General features: G+C 42.7%; 1 protein-coding gene and 1 long non-coding RNA gene across 8 annotated transcripts in view; one reads left to right on the top strand and one right to left on the bottom strand.

The window, feature by feature from the left end:
- The window catches only part of ROBO1 (roundabout guidance receptor 1), a 1,078,784-nt gene that overhangs the window by 469,475 nt on the left and 591,520 nt on the right, over positions 1-17,789 (top strand). The window lies entirely within an intron of this gene.
- LOC107649783 (uncharacterized) lies at positions 4,017-9,143 on the bottom strand. Its single transcript, XR_001624014.2, has 3 exons — positions 5,857-9,143; positions 5,427-5,680; positions 4,017-4,155 (listed from the first exon to the last, which is right to left on the bottom strand). It is a non-coding gene; the product is annotated as an uncharacterized LOC107649783 (long non-coding RNA).

Below are 17,789 nucleotides of genomic sequence, written 5' to 3' on the forward strand. Positions count from 1 at the left end.
GTGTCATAAGCAATCAGAGAAGAAATCAGTCCAGTGTGCTATCAAAGGGCCGAGGATTCTGCTTTCATTCAGTCTTCATGTATCCCTTTAGAAATGGAGCTCGCTGCTGATGTTACTCATTAGAGCAGAACCCCAAAGTCCTCCACGTCTGCCGGGAGTGCATCGTCCCTGTCCTTCGTGCGCAGCTCGGACAATGGCAGACAGCCCTTCCCAGGTCTTAACGATCCCCCTTTCCCAGAGATGTCCGTGGAAAACTCGACTCTTCATGGAAGCAGAGTCGATGCGTGATGCTCACCTGACTTGATTATGCACTTAGAGCGTTTATTGGACTTTTGAAAGAGATTTGAAGCCATCTCCCCTGGCTTAGTTTTACCATCGAAGATGGATTTCTGCAGATTAGAAACTCGTTCTGTGCTCGCTTGGTTGCTTTTACCTTCTTGCAAGTGCTCGTGTGTCGTTTTCTCACCTGAAACATTTGCCGCAATGCCCATAAGAGTATGTATCACAAGACGCTGTGAGCTGCCCTGGTGATGTGGCAGAAATGTGTCCTCCTCCACATGATGGTCAGTAATGGGGGGCTTCTTGGTGGCAGAGGTTCTCGAGGCTTTTCCTAGCACTTACTGAAGGGACACTAAAGAATGAGAATGAATAAGTATGCTCCATACACTCGTTTTCAGATATGTAGTCAGTACACACATATATGGAGAAATTCCTTTCCTTCCCAACTGCCGTCTTGCTCTGACTTTTTATACATTCACCAGGACTTTTCATGATGATTCTTAAGCACACCAATGGCCAACTAGATTCTTTTTTCAATGCAAATCCAACAAAATGGTCCAATTTAAAAAAAAAAATTTTTTGTGACAATATGCTTGTCACAACACCAAGAGAGTTCTGTCCCCAAAATATGGACATTGTGCTTCACCGGCATATTCCCTACTAGTGGAGCGGCTCGTCTGAATTCCAGGAAATGATTTTCAATCACTGTGGAGAGCGCGATTTTGTTGTATAAAACATATCTCCCAGTCAAGAGCTCAAGCTTTCCATTGGAATCTCTCGATTTGCATTTGTGTTTTAGAGTTCCTAGTTCGAGAGCTGTTGGGAGAGTGCATGTTTGAATCGGACTTAAATTTCACCAGATGTGAAATCATTTGACTCTGTAAACAGGATTCTTTCTGCAATGCAGAGGGGTCTTGTTTCACTGTGAAGAAAAGCGTATTAATGGCTGGTGTCTATAGGTTGAACTGGACACCTCGGAGAGGCCCTGGGCTCAAATGCCCTGAGATGATTTATAATCTGATGTAAATAGATTGGCTCAGATAGTGCTCCACTAATCAAATGCTTACCGTCCGTCCCTCGAGCAGGAAATATCCTGGGGATGCAGGGAAACAACCTCTGCCAGCATTTCCTAGCGAAATTCTGGTATTTCCCCCCAGTCTGAAAAGAAATGAAGAACTGAGGCCACAGCAATGGCTTTCCTCCCTTTTTGAGAGCCGGCCTTTCCCAAACACCACCATTATAGAAGGGTGCCTTTCCTAAACTCTTCACGAGGGATCAAAGAAATCATGACTAACTTGCTGTCGAGTCCTTTAAAGAAATTGAACTGTCCATTCAAGTCTTATCTATAAATCTAGGCCTAGTCCGGAACTTTATGGGCTACCAAATAACTAAATGTGCTGTTTTCAATAAAATACATTTTCCCTAATCAAAGGAATAGAAAATGAGAATTAATTTTCCTTATACTAACATGCTTATTCTTTCTGTGAAGCTGTTCTAACCACATTTATCGTAAGAAAAAAACAGAATCTAAACTCAAATCTAAGTAGTTCAGCGGGAAAAAGCTCTGGATATGGAGAGAGGAACCTGTGTGAGCCTAGGCAACTCATTTGGTCTCTGCCTGCCTCACTTGCTTCATTTGTAAAACAGGAATAATGATACCACTTCTCAGGATTTGTGTGAGGACCAAATTACATAATACATACAAAACACATTTCAAATCTTAACGTAATATTTAATAGTAATTTAGCTACATCATTATATTGATATAATCCGTTTGCTTAAATAGTGTGCATTAATAATGTAGTCCAAGAGAAAGGAATCAAAAATTCCTGGTAAACTGAGATTGGATATGCTTAATCTTGCGTTTTTTAATACTTGATTCCCTTTCCTGGACTTACTCACCACTACCTCATTCACAAGGGAAAAGAATCCAGAGACGTTTTTGAATAATTCTGATGACTCTTTGATGAAGTTTTACTCCAAAAGAATATATAAATAAGCTGAAATTATGCAAAATAAACCAGAGTAAGTGAGTTTTTGTTTTCTCATTTTAAAGTTTCTCTGGGAAGAACTTCCGGGAGATGAGTACACGGTTTCTCCGAATCTCCCCACCCTACATGTCAGGTTCCATTGCTCTACGGGTGATTTTCATGAAATTAGTCATTTTAAAGCAGCTGCCGTTCTCTTTCACTTGCTTCACTATAAATATTCCCTTATGCAATAGTGATATGAAAATCTCTATTTTTCCCAATTGTTCACCAAGTCCATTTACCCTTTTAATACCTCATTATTCTATTGCTATCTTGATGAGCTCATACCATTTTTTCTTTGTTAGTTCGGACGTATCTTTATTTATAGTATTACTATTTGTGGCTATCTAAACAGATGACTAAAACTTAGCAGTACTACATGTTTCTGGAGAGCAGTGGTCTCTGCGGGGCTGCTTCTCTAGAGTGGAAAGTGGGTGAGGGAGAGAATAAGAATCCTGCCCTTGAGGTGCTCCTCTTTCAAGCTGATTTCAGCAAGCCCCAGAATACTACAAACTATAATTGTACTATTATAAATAAGGAGATTGATCTAAGAAAATATGTAGAAAAGGTCAAATGAATGGAGAACATCTATTGTCCTTACAGTGACATGCACTTGGACAATTAGTCTATTGAGTTTATTCTTCGCTACATGTATGAAGGACAAGCACTGCCGATGGAGAATCAAAAAGGTCCCCAATTAAATAGGAGGAAAAGAACAGGCTAAATTGAATTTGGAGAGCGTTGCAGTGTTTTTGATGACTCTGAGCTGTCACACGAACATCTGTCATATTAAAATAAATGTTCAGCCAGTGATTCAGGATTACTGTGAACGTGGAACACTGCCCCGGTGACCGGCGGGGGCACACATGATGGGTGTAAGTTACAATCTATTCTCAGGATTCAAGAAGTAGCATGAAATATATTACTGGGAAAGGGCCTTAATGAATGAAAGAAAAGCATTTTAAAAGTGTTTCCTATGTTTGAGACAGGACTTTGTGCTGGGGGTGCAGATAAATAAGAAAACACCTGAGTCCCTGCCTCAAGGACATTACTTCCTAATAGGAGAAGACAACACATCAGGGAAAAAAGTTTCAGTCTGAGAAATTATCTCTATATAAACATATATAAAACATATATATATACACACGTGTATGTGTGTGTGTGTGTGTGTGTGTGTGTGTGTGTGTGAGTGACCTGATTTTATGACAAACCATTTCCAGAAGTAGTGGAACAAATATGTGGATCCAAATGGAACTATGGATTTAATTACTCTACTCTTAGTAAGAAGTAGAAGGAGACAGAATTCTATATGCACGAAAGCAAAAAAGTGATAAGATCAGTTGAGTGGAAAGCCAAAATGGTATGTGAGGAAGAAACATTTTCTGATGTTTAGGACCAGCTAGGAAATCCACATAGTGGGGAAACGGAGCCAGTTTACTTGGTCAACAACCAGTAGAATCGGTGCCTTGGGAAGAATGGGGGGAGGGGGAGGTAAATCACTAATATTGCAAGAATGAGGTGAAATGTAAACAATGCTAACACTGCTATCTAGAATCAAGGTTGGGGCCACATATTTAATCTGAAAAGAGAAGAAGGTAATGAGGCACACCTAGGCTGGCATCTATACCATGTTAATAGAGCTAGAGCAAAGTTGCCAATATATTGTGTAGATGCTCGGTGTAGGTCTTTAAGAGAATACGAACAACATTTGCATAGAATAAGGTTTCAATGGGTTCTAATTAATCTTATAGAAGAAAATACCAACATCCATAAGATCACGAATCTGTTGAAGTATGGAGTTGAGAAACAACATGAAATGTTCTTTTCCTAGAAACGTTTTTTGGCTCTGAAAAAGAAAAAAGGTTTTAAAACATAATTTCGGTTATGCTTCACTTTTAGCCTTTTTATTCCCTTTTTGAAATAAATTAGTTACTCTTACTCATTTCAGCACATGAGGACAAAAGGTATTTATTTACACATTATAATCATTTAGCAAAAGGACTGTAATCTATAATGGTGTTTATATATCGAGAGTCAATCAAATGAGAAGTTCCAACTAAATTTAACAATATATTTGAAACTTTAGTGTTGATGCCAAGGCACGATAAGCTCTCGAACTCTGATTAGGAAATGAAATGATTTATTCTCTTGCCATCAACTCATCTGTACATTTACTTTGAATAGTGAAAGAAATATAGAACTTAAATTATATCACAATAGAGTTAAAGGCTCTAAAGTGTTCTATGAGAAAATAGCAGAAATCAATCATGTTTTTTAAGACAAAGAGGAAGGAACGTAGGAAGAAGAAAGAAAGGAAAAGAAAGAAAAAACAAAAGAAAACAAAATCTAGTGAATACTTAGTGAAACACATGCAAAAAAGTAGCTTACAGTGCTCATTATTCTAGGGCTTCCAGCAAATCTTCCCTGTGTGAAATTTTGTTTTGTTTTCTTAGTCTAAAGCAATCAATTAGTTTGACCAATTCATGCAAACATCCTCAATTTCTCAATTTAGGTTTTAAAAAGTGAAACTAGTTATGTGATGTAATCAATAGCAATTAATTCAAAATCGCCAAATCCTGAGCCTTATCAATACGGCTCAAATGCCATTTAGTTTACTCATGCTGAAAGAAGGAAAGGAAAAGGCACACAGCGAATTGGACTGTATTTTCTATTTTGGACAGAATCAGCTTTCATTTTTGCGGTTGTCCTTTTCAGTACACTTAAGGACGTTTTTGTTCCTCCTCCAGAACTCAGCATGACCAAAATACAGAATGTCATTATTACAGTCATACTTTACACAATTTCTTGGTTCTTTTTAGTGACTAAGTTCCAAAGCAGAGTCAGATTTATGGCTTGTTCATGATAAACGCTGTCCCATTTTCCTTTTACCTAACAGACTATATCAAGTGACAAATAATATATAAATTTGAAGACTCAAAGGAGGAAGTAGATTCGCCTAAGCAAATGAGAGCTTATGTTGATTAGATTAATCAGCAATGTGTATTTGGAGGCAGCGTTAGCTCTTATACTAACATTCATTTCCTGGAATTTTGTCTGGCCTCTTCATTTCACTGTGGACAAAAATAAACGCTGTGTGGTGTATCTGTTTTCACTAACCATTGGACTTCTCTCATGAATGGAGACTTGGGGATGTAGCCTATCCATGGTACAAATAATAAAGCTAGTGGGCGAGAGGGTTAAATTCACATCTTTAAGGGAGAGCGTTCTGGGCCCCTCTTCCAAGACGTTGTGTTTCTGTACTACTACTGTCCTGAAATTTCGAAAATAATTCTGCAGCGACCTCTCCTGCTCCAACAGCATGTATCCATAGAGTTCTTCCTGTTCGTTGTTTTCTTTGGAGCATCCCTTCTCTGTAAAACATAGATTTACATTATTGCAGATGGAAAAATGGACTGTTTCTGAGAAATGGGTTGCTCTGGATGCTTTCACTCCTGACTTGTTAATGGCAATCTCCTGCTAGAAGATGCCCTTAGCAAGTTTTCAGATACAACAGTCACACACAGTACGAGTTGCACGTAGTACCTACCTTTAGGCTCGAGCCTGGGAATCACTGAAAAGCAAGGAGGTTCCTGGCAACAAGACTGGCAGGTGCAGAGTTATTGTGGGACATCAGCGTCCTCTATGTATTTCCCCCATCCTGGGGCTCTCTTAGACACTTTGAAGACCATTCAAGGTTCACGATCGAGCCTTTGTATGAGTATACATTCTCATTATTTTTAGTAACTATCATCGTACAGCGTGTACCCGCATGGTATTCTGTGTCGTCTTATTTGGTGTACATGTTTGCTACTCTGATATGTTCTATTCTATTTCTTACTTTAATATACTCATAGTTTTCATAACTAATGTGTGCCACGATTTTCCATTTACATTTTTCTGGTAAAAACCCGTAGCTACTTTGAAATTCACATAACCAGAATGTTCACTACTTCCGTGTCCTGTTTTAGATGTCATTGAATTTACTAGCATCAAGGGAAAAAAGCCGTGCCTTCACTAGTATTACATGTGATTACCCAGATTAACATGCACAGCTGTTCACAGCCCAGTATTTTCCACGTGCATTCCTTAATTTCCCTGCAGTTGGTATTACTTCTTCCACTACAAAAACAATCTGATTCTGTAGGTAAAATTCTGGATACTGTGGAGACTTTTTTACTACAAAAGTCATGTGACTTACTCAGGGATGCTTAAAATTTTCATTGATTCACGGACGCCACAAATATTTCCATATAGGAGAGTTGTCTCAGAGATCACACAGCGCATTTCTACTGAGACCGGTGAAGAGATTCTGGCCTCCCAAGAAGGAATTGTCAGTCACGTATTTCCAAGGACAGTGCTTACTCTACTGAACACCCAGAGACTCGTCAAGCTTCTTGCTTTCGCTGGAAGGAGCTATAGGGAAAGTTGAAGAACTTCTAGCTATGTTTGTTTAAACTATTCCCAGAGAATCTTATCCGCAGGACACTGTGTCTAGAATAATCATTCTGGTGACTCTGAGGGCTCGACTGGACCTTCCACTCCGTCTCCTCTTGGGCGATCCTTGTCCCTGGATTCTCCACGCATATAGAGAACAGGTTTCTTCTCAGTCGCTGTCTTCACAAACCACTGCTAACGTCAGCTGATACTTCTTCGAATGTCTGAGGGAACCTTGTCAAAGTGGCGTTGTTGATGGTGGCCACCCAGAAAGATCATCTTCAACCACAAATGTCAGATTCACGATGCAAACACGATGGAATTAAGCACAGAGAAGCTTATCGCCAAGTTGCTCAAGGTTAATGGATCTTAATCCTACAGAGGACCACAAGAACATTGCTTAAGGCATGGCAGGTTCGAATCTGTTTTGATAGAGGAACTATCTGATCAGCAGAACCATGTCATCATCAAATGATGATAGAAGAATGGAAGATGTGCATGGAAGTTTAAAGATAGGAGAGGCAGCAGGGCATAGCAAATAGAGTGCCAGACTTAGATTCCGGAAGATCTGGGTGCAAATCTTGCCTCTGATATTTGCCAACTGTGTGATCATGAAGAAATCACTCAACCTTGCTGAGCCTCAGTTTCTTTCTCTTTAAAAAAGAGGACAAAAGCATCTCTCTCTCACCTCCCTCCCAGAGTTGAGAAGATTGATAAAGCATAAAGAGATCCATAAGTGTCAAAAGAGCTAAGATATAATCATTGTTGCTTCACAGAGCAATGAAAAGGTATGGCATGAGAAGCTGTACAGAAAACTTGGCTTAGGAACCAGGAAAGTCAGATTTTCCCATAATGGTTTAAAGATGAAACTGGAAAGAAGTCCTGGGAATCCAAAGGAAAAATAAGCGACACTTAATCTGGAGTTGTTTATACTTCGAAAAGTTATTCGGAGTTTTTTTTATTGTAATGGAGCTATTTGAAGACTCTGGTTGGGATGTACGATAATCACGTACATTGTGGGTTATAGAAATGACATTTTCTTTCATCTTAAAGCTGGGAGTAGATGAAATTCCCCCTCTATGAAGGATTGATCCGAGAAGGGAGGGGGTTGATGGTGCTGAGAGACCAAGCTCGGCACCTCTCAAGGAAGGACGCTGTTCAACCCCCCAGACAGGTTTGTAAAAACGGGACAGGGATTCCTTTTGAAGGGGAGGATTAAGGAATAGATTCCCTAGTTCTAATGCAGTGCTCACTAAGCTGCCACCTCCTCCAATCTCCTCGCCGAGATTTCTTCTTTGGCTTCCATGCTCCCTGGGCCCTGACCTGGCTGTCTACACTCCCAGGGCTGACTAGCTAACCTGGCTCTCCCTAATCCTCCCAGATTTCTTTGTAGGCTCAAACAGGGCTTCTAGCATCTTCAGGGTGAACCCTTTATGGCAGACTTGAGCCCTAATTGGGTCAGGCCGGAGTTGGCTCTGGCCTTCCCCACACAGACAGTTTGGTACAGCCTAGCTGGTCACCCTCTTCTGAGTAGACAGGCACTTTCAGCATGTGATTCTAAAGCAAGGAAGGGCTTCTCCAGGCAGGAACAACAGAGGCAAATCTCCGTAGCTTCAGAGAGAGAGGAAATTCCAGCTCCCAACAGCCCCAGAGACAGGAAGTCAAAGAACACCCCCCCCCAACTGCTGGGATTCACTTTTTATCCCCTCTCGGTGCTCCAGAACTCTTTGTTTCCTGGCATGCAACCATTTCTTTCTTTGCATGTTGCAACCCATTTCTCTTCTTCACTTATTACAAGTAGAGTCCTTAAGTTGACTGTAGAAGCAATAACTAAGTATTCTAGAACCTGGGAGAAGTCTGAGGCTGAGAAAGGAGATGAGACCCAGATAGAAACAAGGTCAGAGAGAAGGGGGAGGCAAGCGAGCCTGAGTCCACCAATGGGCAGGGAATCTCTAGAAGAGAGAAGGCACAGGGAATGAACCAGTGAAAATTCACAGGGGATGGGAAGGCATCAGGGTTCCACTTTGACCACACACCATCCATTACTGCATTGAGGGACTTTAAGGTTGAGTGTGGCATTCCTGCATCACAATGTACCCTCCCCACCCCCACCCAAGCCGCAGGGAGGCCTGAGAGCCAGGTCATGGGGTGTCAGTGTGGTGAAGCAGATAGGATGGTGGTCATCTCCCTTTACCCTGACAAGTAGAAAGCATCTGCGGTCATGGGTCCCAGATCCCAGAAGAGGGCATCCAATCATGGGGCCAGGTCAGCTGGAGACCAAAAGGGAGAAAGAGCTGTCCTCCAAAGGGCTCTGTGGCAGGGCGGGGAGGGCACTGGCTCCCTTTGCCCAGTATCCCATTTGTGAATGGACTGAGGAGGATGTTTTGGTGTCCCCACCTCTCTCTCCTTTTCCCTGAACTTGCCTGCTGAAGCTGGCTATGAGCCAGGCAGGAGCATTTACACACCTAGTTGTGCTTTAATTAGAATATTGGGCTTTGAACGGTTTTATTTCTTCTACTTCAAGTGATTATTCATAGACTTTATAAAAATAACACTTGCAGTTACTGCTGTGAATTTAAATCTTATGTTAGAGAAACACAAAGGAAGGCTGTGAGTTACAGGGATGGGCCTGCATTTTCCCAGGGGGCCACGCTCCAATCCCCCTTCTGCCCTCTTGGCTATGTTGATTACATAAAGGGTGTGAATGATCCAAACAAAATTGTCCTTCTGTTTGTTTTTTGGGAATCACAAGGCGCATAAAGAAATCTCTATTGTGCGACTAAGTGGCTTACTTCCTGCACATTAAATATTGTTCCTGTGGAGGAAACGGGCAGGATTTTTGTGGGACTGAAGCTCTGCGCACTAGGCTTGAGTGTGTTCCGGGAATAATCCGTATTTCGAGTAGAACCTAAATAAGGGTTACTTGACAGCTGCTCTATGCAAGAAGGAAATGCGCCTATTGCCGGAGGACCTGCTCCGCCTTTTTGAAGGATCCATAAAATTGGGATCGAGCCACGGGAGCTGCCCAAGAAGTCTGACTTTAAACCCACTTCGTGAGGGGGGCGGATCGCCATTCATAATGGGTTTGAGCGCGGAGGTCAGACGCCATAAACCCTCGTCAAACAGAGAGTGTGGGATGTGTGAAAACACTATTTTGTCCTCGTCCCCAGGGGCTTTTGTGTTCTTGTGGAGCGGATCAATGGTGGCAGCTGGTGTGCTTATTAATTCCCAGCGAAGCTTTCCCTCCCCTCACATACGGATAAAAAATGAAGCATCGACCGAAGCGCCCCATGTCTACACTGCTCGCATTCGCTTTCCCAAAAGCCGGCATCTGTGGAGACGTTTTTAAGCTGAAAGAGCAGCATGTTGTCGCGCTGGGTTGTCTGCACTTCCTAAACGGGACCTGCTACTCATTTTTCACTGAAAGAACCACGCAGGCAAAGATCCCTCTCCCCCGGTGTTCAGAGTTGCTGCTTTGAACAGTTATGGGGGTGGCTTTGTAAAACAATAGAGGTGAGTTTCTCCTGGAACTCGCGCATGATCTTTAACGTGGCTGTTGCATGGATTCGAGCATGCAGGTGCACTGCGCATATTATGGTCCCCACGCATTGCCTCTCCTTCCAGGGAAGGTCTCCTGGCAGCCAGCTAGTGGCCATCTTCCTCCCTCCTGGCGGCCTTATCGGGTGTCCAGAACTCCGAGGCGACTCCTTTTCCGGCTTAGGGAAGGGCATCTCGTTTACAAGAAGCCTCCTTTCTCATTTTGCTTTTCCCAGGGGCGTGCACGTAAATCAAAACAATCCCAGCGCTTTGCATTCAGCAGCGTGAGGTCAGCAGCTGTTTCCCAGAAATCCAGTTGCTCCCCCAAAGAGAGACTCTGTGAGTCACGAGTCTGATGGACGATGAAGCCGTATCTCATTTCATGCCATGATCCTGACTGTGCGCACACACATCAGACATCGGAACAACAAAAGGACTGTGTTGACTTAAACTTCCAGCTTTGGGAAAGTCAAACAGGTCTGCAATTGTCCTTCCAGGCCTGTGAATCATGGAGGTCTAGAAAAGCAAGCAATTAGTGGCAGGCTCTTTGATGTCCTTCTCAGTGGGTTATTCTAACAAATGGCCCATTGAGGCGCATTAGGCTAGACTGATGTCTGATGAAGAGGAAACGGATTTCAAGTGAGTATTTCCAAGCAGTTGTTGCTAGTGTCTATGCTTTACAGTCTGTCCGGCTACCAAGAAGAGAAGTCAGGACGTGGGCACGTCAGCCGTGTTTTAAGAGCGGGAGTCTAGGGAGCGAAAGGCCAAACTAGGATGGGTGAGTGTGAAAAGGGAAGCTCCCTTCAAGGCCTTTTACACATGAAACCTTTGCATTTCTGTTATCCAAACGATCCTCTGAAGGATGGAACTGCCCAGTCTGAGACCTGGAAAATGGCTGAAAAAACACACTAGCCTTGTCTTAATAGAGCAGTGGAGGACTGCCAGGGTGCCGTGTGCCCCAGGATACTGTATGGGCTGCTCTTCATGACAGCCTGGATTACAAGGCAGCTTTAGAGCTGAGGAAGGAGAGAATAGCAGGCAGTGGTGCTGGGAAAGGAAACCAAGTCAACAGGAATGCCTCCTTTTTTAATAGAATGGCAAGAGAGGAAAAACCCCAGAGATAGGCCAGATTGTGGGATGCCAGACTTTGTGGTTCTTCAAGCATGGGACAGTGGGGGGCCGACTTGGACTCTAGGGTGCTTTCCCCTCTGTACGCCTCCAGAATTGGGGAGTTATCAACCACCCTGAGCCGCCTCAGTCGCTCCTTGAATAACTTGAATAATCTTAAAGGACGGGGCTCTGCTTTCTGCTCTCCTCCACAAAACAGACCAAGAACGATTTCCATCAGGTGCTCACGTGAGCAGATCTCTCCCACACACCAAAAGGGCTTCAACTCTTTGTGTGCATGGAAACCACTGGAGCGTCACAGCTTCCCTTTCCCTCCCTTTTCTCCTTTCCATCTTGTCTTTCTCGCATCTTCTACTTCTGTTCTCTCCTCAGTCTCTCTTGCCTCTCTGTCTATCTGTCTCTGTAGGTCTCTCTCTCTGCCTCCTTCTCCACCCTCTACCCTCACCTCAAGAAACTTTGGCTTCGGGATGCCCATCTCCTAACAAACAGCCTCCGCTTGCTCAGGGAGAGCCTTGTGCTTGATGTCCCTTTCCGGTAAAGCACTAAGGTGTGTCTCAATATCAGATAAGCCACTGATTCAGTCTGGCCTCTGGGTTCCAGGTCAAGACTGTCCCTGTCTGCTCTTACTCTCATTAAGAATGTTACAATTCTCAAACCAACTGACAGTTTGATTTCTTTGGGACGTTTCCTCAAGGCACGGCCTGTCAAGGAGGAAGCGGGCACCAGGAGAATGTGTATGCCAAGAAACCGACATTGTGAAGCCAGAGCGTATCAGAAAAACCATATTTAAAAGAATTCGCCTCCGTGCAACACTGGTAAACACGACATTTGGTGGGCTAAAATGCGCAGTGAATGAAGACCAAATGCCTTCAGTAGTAGTGAAGCAGGTAGCTAACAAGACTAACTATCTTGCAACAAAGAGGAAGGGGGGGGGTGCTGTCTGGGGGCACGTGATGCTCAAGCACTCAGCGGATGTTATCGTCCATTCGAGAATCCCTTCCAAGCCTGCGCGCAGCAACCCCAGTGAGGAACTTCTGCTGTCACCCCTCCTTCTTAGCAATAGCCTCTTCCTCTGCAGTTACTCTACGCTCTCCTTTACTCATCGTCCTGGGAAGTTCTCTACTATGAACACAGTGTCACCCGCTTACAGGCAGCACCCCCTCGCTTGCCTTCTCTATGACTCTTTTCCACTCTTTGGGTGAGGGGCTTTTCCATGTTTCATTGTCATAGAGTAACACAAAAGGCTAGCACTGACAATATGGGAGGTTTGGGCTCAGCACAAAGTTTCGGTGTCCCAAAAGCAATCCATCCCTCTTTCCTTTTCAACTCTGTCCCCAACTCATTGGTCTAAACTGGCTTTCCCAGACCTCCATCCTATTGGGCAAGCTGGGAGCAAGCATGAAAGAAGTTAACACTTTAGGCAAGTGCGTTTGGATCACTGAGCGCGCGATGAGAAAGTATGCGGAAGTCCGGCTCTGGCTTTGTGAAGTATAACTGAAAGCGCTTCACCTTATTGGGGAGCCTGGGAAACAGCCAAGGTATGAGGAGGACCAAACACAACTTCACAGGCAACACGTCAACAAAGAAATGTCAAACCACTGACTGAGCTCTGTACACGCTTTATGTCAGGGACACCGAAGGCTTCAAGATCGTGATTGCGGACCAAGTCTTTGATCCTACCCAAATGAAGGCATGGAACTAGCCAAAAGGCATGACCGATTCAAACACTGAGCACCGATCAAGGCCATGGAAAGACCTCCTCAAGGGTTTAGAAGTGTACAACAGAAGCTCATTGTCCTTACAAGGTAATGGCTGGCGAATCTCTAAATCCTATCATAAGCCCCCAAATATCCATCAGAATTCAGAAAAGAAACTGTCCGGGGGTGGAAGCAGCTTCCGAAGTAGACCGCTTGCCCATAGCAAGCCAGATGTCACAGATATTGAAGGCCATTTTCGTAGATATAGCTACCCCAAATGCTCTTGGCCTCCGAGTTCCTGGAAATAATAGCCTCTCAAAATACATATCCAGACATTGCAACCCATGCGATGATGTTCCCAGGCGCATGCCAACCCATCAATACCGTCTGCTACTGATGTTGTTCAGAAGATGCTTCCGATGAAGCTTCAAAATAGGAGCCCGCATCATCCAGTTACCAAGAAGCAGACAGTTTTTCCACCTAGACTATAGAGACTGCCGAAAAGCAGATGAAAAATAGTATGATTATAATGCCCTATTCTAACCCCATTAAATGAACTCAAACAAAAAAATGAAATGGAAGTAATAATAATTATATTACGCTATGTTTATAGTGTGCAAAGAGTTTATGATATACATAATTTCACTTAAAACGCACAACTCTATGAGGTAATTATCATCATGATTATATTACCCATTTTACAGATTGGAAAGTTGAGGTTCAGGCTGATTGACTGGGTCACAAAGCTACTAAGCAATCACAACTGGGATTTGAACCCAGGTCTTTCTGACTTTGATAAACACTTTATTCACTGAAACTCACTGCCTCCCCCTTGTATTCCCTGTCAGCGAACGGACTGCTTTATTGCCCTTTTTGGTCTGTTTTTGTCACAGTATCTTTTTCATATGAAGTCCTTAGTAAACAAAGGAGACGATTTGGTTTAATGATTCTTCTTCTTCTTCTCTAAGCTTCTTTGTCTGCGTTCTGTTGGGCTGGGACTCCTTTATAGGTGGGGCAGCAAACTCCCAAGGAAATGCCTTTGAAACTGTGCGCACATTCAGTAATATAGATTCACCAAATTCTCAGTTTGGGCTCTGCAATCTCACTTTCTTAATATATGAGGCAAATCAGAATCCCGAAGAAGCAATATTAAGTACGTCGATCTTGATGCCCGGATACGTTCACCTAAAAACGGTTTCTCAGATGTGTATTAATGTCTCATACATGTGCAAACACTTGTTTGGATTCCCTGAGAATATTCTGAATAAAGAGCTCGGCTTTGGCAGGGAGCATTTGGGCCACCGTATGAAGGAGAGCTTCGTGTAAAATCCAAAGACTAAAACGTGAGCACACTCTGCCAGTAGTTGGCCCTTACCTGATGTTTTTCTAATGGCTGTCATTGCAAGGGCAACCCAAATCCACAGGAAACAAATTCAGGACGAGGACATTTGGCAGAGACAGTGCTTTTGCCCTCAGAAAAAACGCCATCTGATTAGTGTAACATGAAAGGAAAACTCTGCTTCTAGACAAGATCTTCAATTTCCGCACAAAGTGCCATTCGTCCTCGAAACAGTCTGAGTTGCGGAGGTTTTTCTTCCTGAGCACTGAAACGTTTAGAGTCTAGCAGGAGAGTTGAGGGGAGAGAGAGAGAGAAGGGCTAGACGAGGGGCTTCAGCGGTTCAGCATTATCGGTGCTCCTGGCTCATACATCTTCAGGCTGAAAGAGATACAGCTCTGTGCTAAACGCGAACTGCATGTTATTAAGCAGTTATGCTCTAAAATCTTGTACAAAGTTATGAATTGAGTATCTTCTAAGCCAATAAAATCATATTATTTGAGACAACATTCCATTTTAAATTTCTATTTACTCTTTAATTTAATTATACCAAAATAGACTTACCTGGATATTATAAGGGCTAAAGTAGGGAGCAGCTTTTAATAACTTAAGTTTTAATGAGAATATAGTCGAGTTATGAATTACTATTATCCCTTTAAACCAGAGAAAAGAAAACTTATAGCAGCTTTTAACAATTAATAATTTCATTTTTATTAAAATCGCGATAGCAAAAGAATAGTAAAATGAATATAGTAAAGGAGGGAAATATAGGAAAGAGATAAAGACATTTTCCCAATGTCTCCATTAGTTATCCTATAACTGCCTATCACTGCTTATAATTACTGCTAATAACAACCACGCCACAAATTCTAACCCAATCGACTCAATCAAAACCAACCCAATGAATGTTTAATCCAACCCCAGTTAGGTCTGTTGACGAAGACCAACCGCCTTCCAAAAAGTTCAAGGAAGGGAAAAAAACCTAACAGCCCAAACCAAAAGCCAAAACCCACAAGGCAAAAAACCCTCTAAAGGTTAAAGCCAAAAGCCCTCTAAGTAAGCTCAGACCCACCTTTATATTCCAGCAACAAATCACCAACCCACACCACTAGCAACCAACCCCCAATGACCAACTCACACCCAGCACCCAACTTCCCCACAACTGTCAGACCTAACTGTCAGCAACTGACAGCCCTACCAACTGAGGCTTGGCCCCTTTTATAACCTCCTCCTACCTCACTTCCTGTCTCTATGGTTCCTCCTTCCTGTCACTGTGAGTTAGTTAATCCCTACCCATCTCTATAGTAAGAGGACCTCCAGGTCCCCTATTAAATAAAGAATTCCTTTTTACAATATGTAAACTTAACTATGAATGCTTATTTTAATGATATAAGTATATATATATATATATGCTATAAATATGTTATTTTACTGTAGCTTGGAAATAGGGTCAAGTTATGTTTCATTAACCCACTACCAATTCAGACAAAAGGAGATTTTTTTGGAAAGATTTCTTCGGATTTTGAATGAAATTGCTCTACTATTCAATAAGAAAAACAATTATGAAATTCACATTTGCACTCTAAAATCTTCAAATCAGTTCAAGATTTAAATGGTAAAAATGCCAGGATGTAAAAGGACAATAACAGGTGACACGAAATAAAACACTCAATATTACTAACGGTTGTATATAGGAGAGCAGGAGGGTGAAGGTCATTCTTACTGGGCAGCTGTGCAGTTTTAAAGAGAGCCGGTTCAATAACAGATTCGGAATGAAAGGGAAGATTAATTGCTCAAGAGTATTTCTGCATCTGGACTCCCTGATTCCAAACATTTGCAGGTCCTAAAGTGATTCTTATGACATAAATAATGCAAACTCTTGTTTCAACTGACAGTGAACAATACACCAAAACACGGAGAAACTACGAATAACCATAAAGTTGAGGAATTCACATGTGAGAATGCCAAAAACCTGGGTATAAAACTGATCATTGTTCTCAGATGCTGAAAACTATGCTTCAAAGTTGTATTTCTCATAAAAATAATGGAAGTTACAGTGCCATTGTAGGGCAAGTCATGCTGGAAGAAATCCAAACTGAGGTCGCTCAAAAGTAGAATGAAAATAGTAAATTTAAAGCATTTTGTGAATGTGCCTTTTAGCAGTTCCATGAGGAAAAGGATTTTTTTTCCTTTTTAAAATGAGGAAGGGGGGAGAAATGACTGATAACTGCGAAAGTCCTGAGAAGTCTTACCAACAAGTAGAGTTGGGTAAACATAAGACATACAAATGGAACCAGGTCACTAGTACGGGTACTCCTTAGCATCCTTAGAGGTGTGGGTGATGCCATTTTGGTTCCCCTTGAATGATAAAGCAGTGGCGATCTCAGTAGAACTCATTGGGCAATCGGCTGTTCAAACTTCGTTGTCAGTTTTCATGGCGTTATGTAAAGGTTACAAGGCTACCTTTGAGTCTTATGTTCCAAGCCTATTACATTCAGGTGAAGGGATGCCGATAACGTCAGCCGTTGGAGTGGGATTCATTGACTTGCTCTTCTTTATTTGGATCCACAAAGAAAAGCCGAGTACAGGTGTGCGAAAGGGAAGAGATGAGAGCAATAAGTTGGGAGAGAGTGCCGGGCAAAGCTAAGAAGAAGAAAGCCCGAGGGATATCTCTTGTTGGGCGGCTGGAAGCATCTGAAGTTCTCTGCCCTGGGGTCAGAGTGGCGGCACCATTAGGATAAAATTCCGTCACGACAGAGACAGGAGATGGCATTAGTGTCACTGCACAGCAGTCCCTGCACACTGAAGAACATCGTAAAATGCTCTCCCCACTGGATGTGTAGAATCGGTCCTTTATCTTTTTACCATCATATTTTTCAAGATCCTTATAAATGTAAGAGTAAACAGCAAGCAAAGGAGACTTGGAGAATTTGCATATGCTTGAGAGGTTTGGGGACTTCTCCATGTAGGCTGCCTTTGTCTGTGATTGAGCCAGTTACCTAGGCGATAGCCAAAGCATGGACATTGATTGGTTATGCTGTCAGATGGAATGTCAGCATTGTAGAAAGGGTGAAGATGATAAATCTTCAGTTGTTTGACATCCATGGAGTAAAGCCTCCCGAGCCAAGGAGCTGGATGTGTACAGTTACATTCCTACTCAGCCTCTTCAGCACACTGAGGAATTCAGAGTGGCCTCCGAATAATGGAATCCTCCCAACTGCTTGGTAGAAGAGGACGACTCATTCTTCTTGCGCCATTCTTGGGGAAAAGCCGACATTCAGTGTGACATGAGGGAAAAACTCTCTTGCTGTCTGGCAAGTAGACGCATTTGGGGAGTTATCACTGATT

Source organism: Monodelphis domestica, chromosome 8 (genome assembly GCF_027887165.1).
Source record: "Monodelphis domestica isolate mMonDom1 chromosome 8, mMonDom1.pri, whole genome shotgun sequence".
NCBI classification, from domain to species: Eukaryota; Metazoa; Chordata; class Mammalia; order Didelphimorphia; family Didelphidae; genus Monodelphis; species Monodelphis domestica.